We start from the raw sequence: 16,336 nt of genomic DNA on the forward strand, positions 1-16,336 counted from the left end.
CAAGCAGGAATCCTGGAATGGGTTGCCATACCCTCCTTCAGGTTTGATGTGGTCAGTGATGGTTCATTTAGTTAGCTCCATAATCTCTTCCATTCCACATTATTGCACAGTATCTGCTTTTCATCTTCCATCACAATTTGTTTTAAAAATGAAACATTTTAGCTATATCTAATTAGAAAATTGCATGGGGAAATGTGGCTTTTTTTCACTTATATGGAATCCAAAAATCAGAGTGATTAACATAACCAAGTTGGCACAAATGATCTTCAACTTTTGATTTGGATATTTTGAATTGTGGTATAACCTTAATTGTTCTCAATTAATGTCTTGATCACTATCAACTTTAACTGATTTACTCAAATGTAGAGCATCATACAGTGAGAAATCTCAAGCATGAAACTTTGCAAACCGCTGTTCACACGTTCAATTGTCACAGCACTTTCTCCATACATTGCACAGATCATTTTTTTTGCATTTCAGTGTGTTTTTACATTCTTGAAATGATAAAGTATAGTATACTGAAAATGTCATTTCCCTTCCATCTTCAATATTAAAATGACTGCACAAAAATTTACCAGTTTTGATAAGTTTTTAAAATAGTGCACACTGATAGGACAGCTATCATAGCACAATCTAACAAAACTATTCTGGATGAAGTTAAAGGCAACTAAGCACTACTAGGTCCATGTTATGGAAAAACACTGAACAAATCTTTTGCCCAACCCAATAAGTATTATTTTCTGTTAGTAACACTACTGTTAATGCAGCCTACATTGCATAAGTTAGTAAGAGGCAAGCTCATTTATCACATTAACATTTCATTGTTAATATGAGATATTTCTTTAAAATGTGCTTGCAGATCTGTAATATGGAGAATCATTGTATCCCTCATACATTTCCATTTGGGTATAAGTGTAGAATGACAAAAAAGTGATGTAGTATTTTTATATTAATTGATTACTCACATTTGCAATGAATAATTCATATATTTAATTATTTTCTAATGTTATGCTTGTTCTGATTGTATTAAAATTCCATATTCCTGTTAGCTTTAATGAATGAAAAACCTTGGGCTTGTATATTATACACCTTTATTTATTTATTTAGCAATTCATTTTAATTCTTTTAAGTGTTAGACTGTGATGTATTGAGATCTTTAAAAAATTGTTTTGTCAAAGATAGAAAATGCTGATCTAGATCATTCTCAGTTGCTCAGTTGCCTCTGACTCTTTGTGATGCCCTGGACAGTAGTCCACTAGGCTCCTCTGTCCATGGGATTATCCCAGCAGTAAGAATACAGGAGTTGGTAGCCATTTCCTCCTCCAGGGGATATTCCTCACTCAGGGGCTGAACCTGCATCTCATGTGGCTCCTGCATTGACAGGAGAATTCTTTATTGATCAGTAACCTGGAAAACCCAGTAAGTTGATCACAAGTTTATTATAACTACTTTGGTTTGGGCCCCACAGAAAAACTAATGAATTTAGAACTCAAAACAGGTTTCCCCACTATCTGAAAGTAAAGTATTTCTATGAAACCTTTAGTCAGCCAAAGTGGTGTAAAATGAAGAAGCAATTACCTTTAGAACACATCTTGCTAACAGATGCATAAAACACATAGAGATAAAGTGCAGGTGCTCACAGATGCAGTTCAGAGCTATGGTGCTTGTTGATGCTGAGATGCTGAATGTAGTTCTTAGGGAAGAAGGTTGGAGATGCCACTCCCTTGCATAGGTGCTTGCTGCCTCCTAACAGTTCACTGCTATAAAATAAACACTGAACCCAATCACTTTTGCCTTTTGCTTTTTTCCATAAAAGTGAAAATGCTCTTTGGATTTCTTTCAGAGGGCAAAACAAGTACTAACGTAGGCAATTCATAAAAGGGAAGGAGTGTGAAGTGAACTTTTGAAAAGTGGAGGTTATCTGAATAGAGAGAGTTGTATGGGGAGGGGAGAGATAAATTAGGAGGTTGGGATTAACAAATACACACTGCTATATATAAAATAGATACCTAATAAGGACCTACTGTTATAGTACAGGGAACTCTACTCAATATGCTATAATGACTTATATGGGAAAAGAATCTACAAAAGTGTGTATATAAGTATATGTATAACTGATTCACTCATAGCCGAAGCTAACATAAGACTGTAAATCAACTATACTGCAATAAAAATTTAAAAACTAAAACAAGAAAAGTTGTATGGAGTGTTTCTCAGGGAGGAATAGTAAAACAAACAAAAATGAAAAAAACAAACCACACAACATTTAGTTTATGGAGTTAAAGTTAAAGTCTGAAGAACCTTGATTCTTTTTCTTTGGCAACCTAAAGAAGACAGAGAAAATAAATGGAATTTAAAAGAGCACCTTCAATTTTTTCTCACTTTCGCATAATGGCTTTGCCAATAATGTTGGTAAAGAACGTTGGTTCTTTAGAAAAATGATATAGATTTTACCTGATTGCCTTGAAATATTTTTCTTTTCCACTGAAATTATTCAGTAGTGATGTATAAAAATGGATTCTCCTATGTGATTTAGAGACTGGTATTTCTGTAGTACTAATGAAAACAATAACGCTGATGTACTTTTGAATTTAGATGAAAAGATGAAAACTGCTCAAATTATTTATAAGAATACTCATCATATTTTTCTTTTGGTGCTAATTTTATATATTTCATGTACAAAAATTACACTGAATCAGAAATCATCATTCATGTGAATATTACAATATTTTGAGACCTTTTTTGCATGTTATATATTCTTAGATCTGTTAAACTATTACACATGTTAGATGTTTTGTATGCATTTGATTTAGTTCACATAAGAATTCTGCAGAATAAGTAGTGTACCATCATTCTGCAGATAGAAAACCTGAGGCACAAGAAAGTTAACTAATATGCCCAAATGCACCAAAGTGAATGATGTTAGTGATGAAATTTAAACCTAAGTCATTCTGATTTCTTTTCTACTCTATTATTTCAACACAATATTCATTCACTAACATAATTTCACAAACGACTTTGCTTTAAAACTAAAAATATGCATAAATTGAAAAAAGCTACTAGGTGAAAGTTACAAAATTGAGAAAAATCACCATTTGATTACTTGGAATTCACTACAAACAAAGCTAGTGGAGGTGATGGAATTCAAGCTGAGCTATTTCAAATCCTATAAGGTGATGCTATGAAAGTGTGCACTCAATATGCCAGCAAATTTGGAAAACTCAGCAATGGCCACAGGACTAGAAAAGGTCAGTTTTTATTCCAATCTCAAAGAAAGGCAATGCCAAAGAATGTTCAAACCAGCGCACAATTGCACTCATCTCACACGCTAACAAAGTAATATTCAAAATTCTCCAAGCTAGGCTTCAACAGTATGTGAACTGAGAACTTCCAGATGTTCAAGCTGGATTTAGAAAAGGCAGAGGAACCAGAGAGCAAATTGCCAACATCCACTGGGTCATAGAAAAAACAAGAGAGGTCCAGAAAAACAGCTACTTTTGCTTTATTGACTACACCAAAGCCTTTGATTGAGTGGATCACAACAAACTGGAAAATTCTTCAAGAGATGGGAATACCAGACAACCTGACACGCCTCCTGAGAAATCTATATGCAGGTCAAGAAGCAACAGTTAGAACTGGACATGGGACAACACACTATAACAAACAACAAATATTTGAACAACAAACAACAACATTTCCAAATCATGAAAGGGGTAGCTCAAGGCTGTATATTGTCACCCTGCTTATTTAACTTATGTGAAGAATACATCATACAAAATGCCGGGCTGGCTGAAGCACAAGCTAGAATCAAGATTGTCAGGAGAAATATCAATAACATCAGGTATGGAGATGACACCACCCTTATGGCAGAAAGCGAAGAACTAAAGAGCTTCTTGATGAAAGTGAAAGAGGAGAGTGAAAAAGTTGGCTTAAAACTCAACATTCAGAAAGCTAAGATCATGGCATTCGATCCCATCACTTTATGGCTAAAAGATGGGGAAACAATGGAAACAGTGAGAGACTTACTTTTTTTTATATCAAAAGTCACTGCAGATGGTGACTGCAGCCATAAAATTAAAGACACTTGCTCCTTTAAGAAAAGTTATGACCAACCTAGACAGCATATTAAAAAGCCGAGACATTACCTTGCCAACAAAGGTCTGCCTTGTCAAAGCTATCATTTTTCCAGTAGTCATGTATGTGTGTGAGAGTTGGACCATAAAGAAAGCTGAGCACCGAAGAACTGATGCTTTTGAACTATGGTGTTGGAGAAGACTCTTAAGAGTCTCTTGGACAGCAAAGAGATCAAATCAGTCCATCCTAAAGGAAATCAGTCCTGAATATTCATTGGAAGGACTGATGCTTTCTGGGGGCCAGCGTGAGGAACTCCGCCCATGGCAAAGGTCATCAGGAAGGAGGCTTGGCATACGCAAAGGCATGATCAAGCCTCAGGAAACCCCCTGTTCCCGAGCATCCAACCCCAAAACCAGAGTCTGTTTCATGCTCTCACCTACACCTCTGACTTTACGGGGGCCTCTCCCCCATAACCATTTCTCTCAGAGAAGGAGTTAACTTGCAGCTCTAGTTAATAAAAATTCCTGGGTGTGACAAGAGGGTTTCAACTTAGAAATTCCTCTAGAGGTCCTCTAGCCTCCCTGGTCAGGTTCGTACGGCCACATGTGATTGTTTACAGCCTCCCAACCATGAGAGGCACGAGATGCTTTAAAACTTTCTAAATACAGACTCTTTTGAGAAGTTACAAAATTATTAGTATAGTATAGTGGGTTGATTAGAAATTATATTGGTGAAGGGTTTTTTCATTTGTCCTGCCAATAATCACTGCTAATTCCCTGCCCTGGGTGTGACAAGGGTGTCTCAGGTCAAACCTCTCTGCTGACAGACTAGCTTGTGTGACAACCTCTCAACCATAAACAGCACAGAGAGTTTGGAGTATTAGCATAGGGCTTTTCTCATTGTTGAGTCAGTGATTTCCGCCAGGCCTCCATATCCTCAGGCACCTGGGAATATATTAATCAATGTATTTGGAATATAGAAAAGGAAATATAATAGTTCTTGATGTTAGCAATACTAGACTTTTTGAGTTAATAAATTTTCTCTTTTGTTATAGATCACTGTACTTTGTTATAAATCACTGTGTCCTTGCTATGCAAAAATGTAACTTTATCAGTATCTTAAGACTAAATAGATCTTAAGGGGAACACTGGTGAAGGGTTTTCATTTGTTGAGCCAATATTTGCTGCTAAATTTCCATATTCTTTGCCCTTATAATGAATATAACTAGCATATAGGAGAAATAAGTATTAACCTTTAAGATTAATCATGTTAAACCTTAGGCTAAGTAAATTCCTTTCTTAGTTGTAACCCACTACACCCTCACCTTATAGGAATGCAACTTTATTTGGAGGGTGGCACTTGGTTTAAGAAAAAATCACCCCTGGAAAAAATAAGTTTTCTGGTTAACTGACCTTTATCAGAAAGCACCATAAAATGTCAGCAGGCCTCATGGCCAGAAGATGATGTAAAACCCATAAGACATTTGTATAATTTTATATGAAGCACCTGATTGTGACAAGGGTCAGTTGTGCTGACCCCCGCGTGACTCTATATTCATCCTTATGTATAACAAAAGGTATATAAACAAACCTGAAAAATAAAGAAATCGGGTCAGTTTCTGGAAAGACTGATTCCCCCATGTCGTTTCTTTCTTGCTCCCCGTTTTCCTGGCTGAATTCCCATCTGGAGCATGGATGCTATTCCACATAAACCAAGTTATTCAGCCTCTTTTTCTCCACTAATTTTCCTACTACACTATCTGTTTCTAATCTCTCTGTATATCTATAATTAAGATTTTTCCTAGGACGCCGATTCCGTCCCCACCTTCGAATCACCCTGGATCCACTGGGGCTTGACCCTGGCAGATGCTGAAGCTGAAACTCCAATACTTTAACCACCTGATGAAAAGAACTGACTCCTTGGAAAAGACCCTGATGCTGGGAAAGATTGATGACAGAAGGAGAAGGGTAAGGCAGAAGATGAGATAGTTGGATGACATCACCGACTCAATGGACATGAGTTTGCGTAAACTCCGGGAGTTGGTGATGGACAGGGAGGCCTGGAGTGCTGCAGTCCATGAAGTCGCAGAGTTGGGCACAACTGAAAGACTGAACTGAACTTCATTGAAGCTGTTAGATTTTTTCTTAATGAAATTTGCAACATAAAACCAAATCAATTTGCTCTATTACTAGGACAATTTATATTTCAGTTTGCTATCATGAGATAAAATAGCAGCTAAAAAACTCTACAAGGGGATATGTTTTCCAAACTTAGTTTATATGAATGAAAAATGATCTCTGGATAAAGGTTATCTAGCTATATGACTATTCTGTAATTAAATGATTAAGAAATCATTTCTCAAACTACTTGTGAAGTGATTCTATTTTCCATGTATCTTCTAGTTATGTAATTTTCCAACCCAAGGTGAGGTAGCTGCTTGTGGAATAGCTAATACATTTTGCCTGTCTCAAGAACCAAGCAATATTTTGTAGCTGATTTTTCCTTTTTCTTGCCCCATAATATTTATTACAAGTCAACATATAAGCAAATGAGGTGATCCTTCCCACTCATCCATGACCTCCTATAAGTCATCAAAAGCCAGCAATTTCAACCAGCTACTGCTTATATACTGGGGCTGAAATCTTGCTCTTGAAATATTAGAGCAAACTTTTAGTCCTGATTGTCCAGTACAAGTAGCTTCTAGCCTCATGTGATTAGTGAGTACTTGAAATCTAGCAGCTGCTTAGAGTGACTAGCTGATAGCATAAACTACACACTGGAGTTGAAGGCAGTAGTTTTTAAAAGGATATAGACTATTTGACAAATAATTTTATACTGATTTTATATTAAATGACAATTTTTGAATATGTTGTGTTAGATAAAATATATTCTAAAATTAATTTTACTTCTTTTGCTTTACTTTCCTAATGTGGCTACTAGGAAAACTTGCTATGATCTAGGTAGATCTCATTATATTTGCAGTTTTTTGTACTGCTCTGGTTGGTCTCTGTAGCTTCTGACTTAAATTCAGTCTAACATTGTGCTGCCAAAGTGGCCTGTCTAAAACACAGTTCTAGCCACTTGCAGATGGTGTACAGAGCAGCTTGATGGAGAATTTGTAACCAGAGTAGAATAATAAGACTTGAATTTAGAGACAGTTATGTTAATGATACAGTAATCCTTAAAAAGAATTAAATATAGATAATTACCAATGTGTCCATTGTACAGCAAGCTGATGCTCTGAAATCAACATTGCATAACAAGAGCTAAGAAAATGAAACAACCCTTCTACAAAGCACCAACTTCTCTCTTCAACACATACTTACATGTATCCCTGAAAAACTCTCCACTGTTAACAAATAAGAATTTTAGTTGCAATTAAAAATAAAATCAATCAAAACCAATATTTTAAAGATTAGCTATTTCTGGAGATATTAGTATGGTTTCCTATTTCTTTATAATTTCTCTTCTCTACAAAATAAGATAATCTATTTCTCGAATCAAAAATGTAAATGTAATAATACCATGTCATATTAACATTTTTAATAGTAGAGGGACAATAGTACCTTGCAGCTGCCTTTTTATCCTGAAGAAATTTGAAGAGAAATGAAGTATATCATTTCACTCATTTTTAAACTCATGTTTACATTTAGTAGAATATGTCACAGAGAAGGCAATGACAACCCACTCCAGTACTCTTGCGTGGAAAATCCCATGGACAGAGGAGCCTGGTAGGCTGCAGTCCATGGGGTCGCTAAGAGTCAGACACGACTGAGAAACTTCATTTTCACTTTTCACTTTCATGCATTGGAGAAGGAAATGGCAACCCATGCCAGTGTTCTTGCCTGGAGAATCCCAGGGACGATGGAGCCTGGTGGGCTGCCATCTATGGGGTTGCACAGAGTTGGACATGACTGAAACTACTTAGCAGCAGCAGCAGCAGCAGCAGCAGCAGCAGCAGCAGCAGCAGCAGCAGCAGCAGCAGCAGCAGCATCAGACTAATATGTCATGGAAGGTGATTTGGGTTTAACAATTTTTTTCTTATTTACAGCAAATCACCATAATGCCATCTTCCTTTAATTTTTAAAAGAATGTTTTCCTCAGTGATAAAAAATGTGATCTGACATTTGTTTGGAAAGCATTTAGTGAGGGGTAGTCATGTTGCCTAATAACAGTATTGAACTAGATTTAGAAGGTCTATGAAAAGATTGAATGGGAATCAGATTTCATTATCAGTCCAGTGATTCAAGTTCCTCAGCTAACTGACCTCAAACAAAATGGAAATAATTAGCGGGTGATTTTTAAAGTAGTCAAAGTGAGAAAACATCCTGGGGAGTTTCATTTCTATGTGGATGTTTGAACTTCATGAATGATAAAAAATTTCAGCCATTTATTTTTATTTTTAAAATATGTCACGGTTTCAGTACACATGAAAACAGTGACATAAGGTTTGAAACATAAGGAAAAGCCCAAAATGCTAGATATGAAATCAACTAATTCTACAGAGCATGTGTCATGAGAAACAATAGTTTTGTATGTGTGTAGCAAAATGGAAAAAAAAAATATGACAGTGACTTCCAGAGAATCCACATTTTTTATTCCTTTGAGAACACAAAGAAAACAAAGCATAACTAGTATATGAAACACTATTTTCAACATCCTCTTTTTACAAAATCTAATCTCAGATAAAATTAATAAAGAACTTGGAGTCTTTCACACTAAAGAGGCAAATACTAAATGACTGAACTGGGAATTTATTCCTATTTAAACATGAGACAAGTGGTATGAAAATTGATTTATCTATGTATCACACGCATATATTTTTATTGCTAATATAACTATTAACCTAATATAACTAATATAACTATTATAATAAATAATATTAGTTATAATATATTTATTATATAATATATTGTTATATATTTATAACAATATATTATATAATAAATATATATAAATGTTATAAATATATAATAATATGTTACATAATAAATATAATGTAATGTATTATAACTAATAAAGTTATAATATAACTAATATATTATAACTAATATAAATAATATAACTATTAAATATTTTGCTAATATAACTAATATAACTATTAACTATTGATGTGCCATTAAACTTAGCTGAGCAGATGTCAAAATATGCTTTCAAATAATCTGTATGAAACTTTATTTACACTGGTTTTGCATTCAGTAATCTGTACTTTATACAAGAATATGGTTGAATAAGTATAATACTATCAATTTACCAAAGAGAAAACTGAGACACAGTAAAGCAAATGATTTACTAAAAATCACACATATTGACTCTGACAGGGTTGAAAATTGCCTCCAACTCTCTGATTCCAAAGTCCTTGGTATTTATGTTGTGCTATTCTTATTTCACACATGAATGTAACTTTTGTGTAAGAAGTAGACTTTCATGTTAGCAAAATGGGCATAAATAGGAAAAACTGCATTATGCAAAACTTTGGCAAGTTAAGGAAAGTTAATGTCAGCCTTCAATCATTTGGCATCTTGCTTATCTGTTGCATTGCCATTGTTATGGAATCAAGCTGAATTTTAGGATATTTCAAACATAAAACAAAATTGGATCAGTATGCTCTACTAATTTGGTGATAGATAGTTCTATCTGCTATACAAAATGGCCATTAATGAAGCTTCCTAGGGTGACGCCCTTTCAGAAAGTTATAACTTATCTGAATAAAACATGATCTCTGAGTAGAGGCTATAGAAATATGTTGTGAATCACACAACCATTCCCAAAACTTCCAAGAAAATGATTCCGTTTCCCATATATGTTTTATTTATATGTGTGAGTTATTTATTTAGTTGTATAAATAAATTTATAAATGGCTTTAAATGCACTTAAAAAATGTTAAATATATTTGTTTTGTGGAATATGTAATATACTTTTATTTGCTCAGGAGCCACATAATATTCCTCTAAGTCTCCACTCTTATTCAATAATATTTGTTCTAATATTCTAATATTAACATTTGAAGGTGATCTATCTAACACAACTCGACCTGTAGTATTTATAGTTTCTGTAATTATTATTCTTTTGTGATAGTTCCATCACCTAAATGATAAAATTAAAGTCCTTAATTTATCTCACTAGGTCTTTCATAATATGATGGTTATTAGTTTTCTGACCTGATTTCTCACCATTCACTCCCTTGCCTTTTATGCTCCAATAGCACTTAGCTCTTAGCCAGGGTGTTTCTGGTCTTTGGTTATTTGCTTAGGTTATTCATTTTCATTCATTCATTAAAAACATTTATTTAACACCTACTTAAGAAAGACACTATGCTTGGTGTTCGGAAATTTAAAAAGGAAAATATTGCTTCTACTCTAAATAGAACTCATCATTTAAGAATGGAAGATCCTTTCAAAGAACAACCACAAAAAAAAAAAAAAAAAAAAAACAAAAAACCTCCACTATAATACAACATAGCAAGTTCTTAACATCTAAGAAAATTATTATACTTCTTCAATATCTTGACTCTTCTCTGTTCTCTACTTGCTTTTTATTCATTTCCTACTTAACAAATCAGATCACTATCATTTTTTAAGCATCTACCATGGCATGAACCCAGCTAGGGGCTAATGGACACACAGAATACAGAGAAAATGGGGGGTGGGGGGGGTGTGTTCCTTGCAAAAAGTATACAATGTTATTACAAAAAGGCTTAAGTGAAACAATTAGAGATTGATTTAATTCAGGATCAATAAACTTTTCCATAAAGGACAATATAGTAAATATTTGGCACTTTGTGGACCATGCAGGCTTTGATTCAACTGCTCAACCTCTATCTTTGAAGCATGAAACCAGCCACAGATGTGTGAATACGCAGAGCTGTGCTTCATAAAATTTCATTTACAAAAATAGGTGTCAAGCTGGATGTAGCCCTGCAAAAGTGCAGGCTGGAGACCCAGGTGAGCCAATAGTCTAGTCCTAGTCTCAGTTCTAAGACCAGAAAACAAAGAGAAATGGTGATGTGATTTAAACCAAAGGTCAGCAAGCTTGATCCTGCCCTGCCCACCCCCCCCCCCCCCACCGCCCCTGCCAAAACTAACGTTTTACTTTGAATTTAAAGACCAAGAAAACCAAAAACCAATTTCCCAGTTCAAAGAAAATCAGGCAGGAGAAATTCTTTCTTATTTTAGGGAGAGTCAGTTGTCAGATTTTTGTTGTTGTTCTATTTAAGCCTTCAACTTCTTGGACATGGCCCACCCATATTTGAGATGGCAATTTGGTTCAGACACTAAAGAATCTGACTGCAATGCAGGAAACCTGGGTTTGATCTCTGGGTCAGGAAGATCCTTTGGAGAAGGGAATGGCTATCCACTCCAGTATTCTTGCCTGGAGAATTTCATGGACAGGGGCCTGGTAGGCTACAGTCCACAGGGTGGTAAAGAGTTGGACACAACTGAGTGACTAACACTTTCACTTTCACTTTGGTTTACTCAGTTTATCAATTTAAATAATAAACTGATCTAAAAATATCCTAACAGAAACACTCAGAATAATATTTAATATCTGGGCACACCATGGTCCAATCAAGTTGACATGTAAAACCAACACAGTATAGGCTGCGTTTTTCAAGCCAATTTGCATATTAAGAGTCATGAAAGTCTAATTGCTTTTTACAAAAACTATTTCCTCTTGCTCCATCACCATACCTAAACACCTCTTCTCCAATCTACCTAATGATACACTAAGAGAAAAATAAAACATACCATTAAAAGTAAAATCCATTTAATACCACTCTTTTTAAAAAAACCTCCATGGTAGTCAATTACAGTAATTAGTTTTTATAGTTTCACTGTATTTTCTCTTCTCTGTTGACACACATACACAAATAATCCACTTGCAAAATAACAGTTCCATATAATGGTATATTGTACCATCTCTTTTCTATAGTGTAGAGTGTATTCTGCCTTGTTGCATTCAGCTTTTTGAAACTATGTGTTGAGAGATGACATATAGTGTTTCAACTTGTTTATTTTAGTATTTTATTAATTCAGTATGATACTAGATGCTAGGCTTCCCAGGTAGTGCTTATGATAAAGAATCTTCCTGCCATTGCAGGAGACATTAGAGACGAGGGTTTAATCCCTGGGTTGGGAAGATCTCCTGGAGGAGGGCATGGCAACCCACTTCAGTATTCTTGCCTGGAGAATCCCATGGACAGAGGAGCCTGGTGGGGTACAGTACATAGGGACACAACAAGTCGGACACAACTGAAGTGACTTAGTATACACACATGCACTATATTCTGCCATAGACGGTAGAAGGTGTATTCATAAATTTTTTACTTATTTAAATTTAATTAGTAACTTACAGTTATTATAACCTATTTTTAATCCTCTTTAACATAGCAAAAAATTAAAAAAAATATTTATTCCACCCACTTGAATAACAAGTTGCAACATTCCATTGCTTAAGGAAAGATTAATCCTACTTAGGAATTGCTATCTGGCATTGTCAAACATTGCTCCCTTTTACATCTCTTATCTCTGTCCTCTGTTCCAAACATCACCATCCAGTTGCACTAAGGAAACAAACACACTATATTTTAATATAGGGAACCAGTGGGGAACCAATCATTTGGTTTTGGGATCCTTTTAGATAGGCACACATTTCTGAAACTGAGTTTCTCTTGACCTAACTCTTTAGTTGATTTAATTCTCAATGGCTTAGAAACTCCTTTGAGTCTTAGATTTATAGCTTCATTCTTATAAAAGTGACTGGCATCTATCTTCTGCAATCCTCTTTATAGCAAAGAATATATAGTTGGAGGTTTGACCAAACAGCCTTCCTTTACAGGATTTCTGATGAAACAATAACTTTAAGATTGAAACATATTTGAAGTCATCAATTTCTGGTCCAGTTATAAATATGTCAAATGGCATTCTTCTAAGTAAATAGTAAATATTATTTCTCTCTTATCCCCTTTTCTTCCTCTGAAACTTCTGAAGCTGTCCTCAGAGCAAAATAAAGCTTAAAGGAAAAAAATATGATTTGTAATTGAGATTTTCTGTTAACCTTCAGTCTTGTATTGGTTGTGCTCAATGCTTTTATTTTTCTTCTGGCAATAGTAAATTAGTGTGTTAGTAACATTTCAGAAATCCCAACTTATACTTTATATTGCATTATAAATACTGATCTGAATCAAACTTCATATGTACTCCCATGTAGAAACCAACTAGACAGTGAAGTCATTATTCAATTTAATCTGCAACATTTACCATTGCTGGATGACCTCTGGTTTTGAGATATGCCTTATGATCTTGAAAAATTACTTACATTTCATGCATCTTATATATTTTTTCTTCTCTGTGCTTAATGTTGTGCAATAGAGAAAAATGTATACATAATTGGGAATTAAGTTACTACATTTGATTTTAGAATACAATATTGTCTGAATAGGAATCTTATACATCACTCTTCTGGATTTATGTACATTATAAACTTTGGAAGAAGAATAATTTATTTACCCTAAATTTATTACAATTTGTTTCTTAACTTTCCCATTCCATCCTTTTTGATTTTCAAACCTTACTTATGTATTTTTCAAACCTTCTTTTGTTCTTGTTATCTGCCTTTTCTATCCTTTTTGTCAGTGTTTATTCCTTACAGTGTCAGTAATAACACAGCTTTTGTCTTGTTAAGGCATCTAAGTTGATTGTGCAGTGTAAAATAAAGGGATAAATATAAAATTTCAACTTTTCTGAGACATGAGATGAACAAAAAGTATTTCTGTGGGCAATGGCAAGACTTCGGAAGTGTAACTGTTGGTTTGGGCACTGCTTCAATAGTACGATCCATTCTAGGACAAAATTTTTCTCCATCTATGAATCTAGAAGATATGTATTTCTTCCAAAATACAATGGTGGAACTGGCATAGAATAGACATTCCTACTCCAGAGAGAGAAAAATAAATGAAGAAAGTGGTCATCCAAATCCTAACAAATTCAAAATCCATCAGAGAAAACTTCATTAAGGTTCAAAGCCTGAGAATAATCCTCATGGCTTGAAGCTTTGTCCTCTGAGTTGTGGGTATGCCTCATCCCTCCAGGGTTTGCACTGCCTTCAATTATTCTTTCTTTTTCTTCTATGGAAATATGTATCTGCAGCCAAGTAGCAGTACATGGGTCACGAAGAGTTGGACACAACTGAGTGACTGAATTGAACCGAGCTCTATGATTCCATTCTTGCCTGTAGAATTATAGAGATCTATCACCAACTCAAAGGACATGAGTTTGAGTAAGCTTCGGGAGTTCGTGATAGACAGGGAAACCTGGCGTACTGCAGTCCATGGGGTTGCAAAGAGCCAGACACGACTGAGTGACTGACTGAACTGAAGTGAGCAGTCTATCATCACTCTGTCCTGTTTCTGCACCTTTCAGTCTAAGAAGGTAGTGTTCCTCCTGATATAATATTATAAAAAACCATGTTGGTATCCTGTGTATATTTCAGGTCAATGCCATTAGACAACAGTCCTCCACAGATCTTTCCTACATGCCCTCGTCTCTACTCCTGGCTTCTGATGAACTACTTAACTGGATCCATGCATCACCTTCTTGATCCCTTGACTTCCCTGGTGGATCAGAGGTTAAAGTGTCTGCCTGGAATGCAGGAGACTTGGGTTTGATCCCTTGGTCGGGAAGATCCCCTGGAGAAGGAAATGGCAACCCACTCCTGTACTCTTGCCTGGAGAATCCCATGGAGGGAGGAGCTTGGACTGAGCGACTTCACTTTCACTTTCAGCCAAGCCTCTGGCTTTCTTTTCAGAGCATTCTTTCTGAACCGACACTCTCCCAGTGTGTTCTGAAGCTAATTCTCTGACATCAGCTAGGTGTCTTATGATTCAATTTTATTTGGACACTAATAATCCAGAATTTTGGTAGATCCCACAAAGTGAAAGTGAAGTCGCTCAGTCCTGTCTGACGCTTTGTGACCCCATAGACTGTAGCCTACCAGGCTCCTCTGTCCATGGGATTTTCGAGGCAATAGTACTGGAGTGGATTGCTATTTCCTTCTCCAAGACCCCACAAGTTAAGGGCAAATTCTTTCAATTCTAACGCCTCTGAATTAAAGTTGAATCTCACAAGTTAAAGGGCAAGGTTCTCAACAAGACTGCCCTACCTTCAGATGTCAGCCACAGAAGGGATCCCCAAGCTACTTGCACTTACGTCTGAGTTGGTTACAAACTTAGAGATTCCCACAACCCCTCTTCAGATTCCTGGGCTTGTAGTTGTACATCTTCCTTCTCTACTTCCATTTTCACAGGGGCTCCTCCTTGATATCTTTGTGTTTCTCTTGTTCTGTAGGAATGTCCATTCCATCCTAAATCCAGGAAAATCTCAAGATCTTTAGTGTAATGACGTGCCCAAAGACACTTTTTCAAATCAGATCACATACACAGGCTACAAGGTTTACATATCTTTTGGAGGCTACAACTCAATTCACTGTACTCTCCTACCTTTCTAATTTCTTTCTCTCATTCTCTCTCATTCTCACTATTGCTGTTTCTTTTATTTAACAAATTGATATAATGAAATGTCTTTTAAGAAACCAGTGATTATTCATGACAAATTTTATTTATAACTAGTAGAGCCAAGTTAACATTTTCAAGGTTCATTGAGTACCTCTCCAATGGTTTAAACATTGATAATTTGAATTTTTCCCCTTCAGTCACCTCCTTAAGACATTAAAACATTTGCAGCTCTGATTGTTGCCTGTATTAATGCTCAGTTTAAACTGATTATCAATTTATTAGACTTTATTTCCACTGTACCTTAAGCTAAACATGTCCATAATGTTTTAACTTATGTGTTCATATAGATAAAAATAATTTTCAACATATAACATCATTAAATCTTGATAGCAATCAAATTCAATAATTGTTTATAGAACTTGCTGGGGTCCAGCCCTGGTGGATCCAGGGAATTCGAAGGTGGGGATGGTGTCAGCGTCTTTGGAAATAACTTATTTAATTACAGATAGAGAGGGATTAGAAGATTAGCAGAGAAAAAGAGGCTGAATAACTTGGTTCACATGAGATATCAATCACCACCTACTTAGGCCACAGGTGTCTTCCCGTTCTCCCGAAGGAGAGGAGACACTGAGGGCCCCCTGGTCTGATCTTAGAAGCCCAGGCAAAATTAATAGGCTTGGTGGGTACCCATGCACCAGATGGGAATTCGGCCAGAAAATAGTAGGAGAGAAAAAGGGGCTGAATAACTTG

The sequence above is a fragment of the Capricornis sumatraensis genome, chromosome 3 (assembly GCF_032405125.1).
Source record: "Capricornis sumatraensis isolate serow.1 chromosome 3, serow.2, whole genome shotgun sequence".
Classification (NCBI taxonomy): domain Eukaryota; kingdom Metazoa; phylum Chordata; class Mammalia; order Artiodactyla; family Bovidae; genus Capricornis; species Capricornis sumatraensis.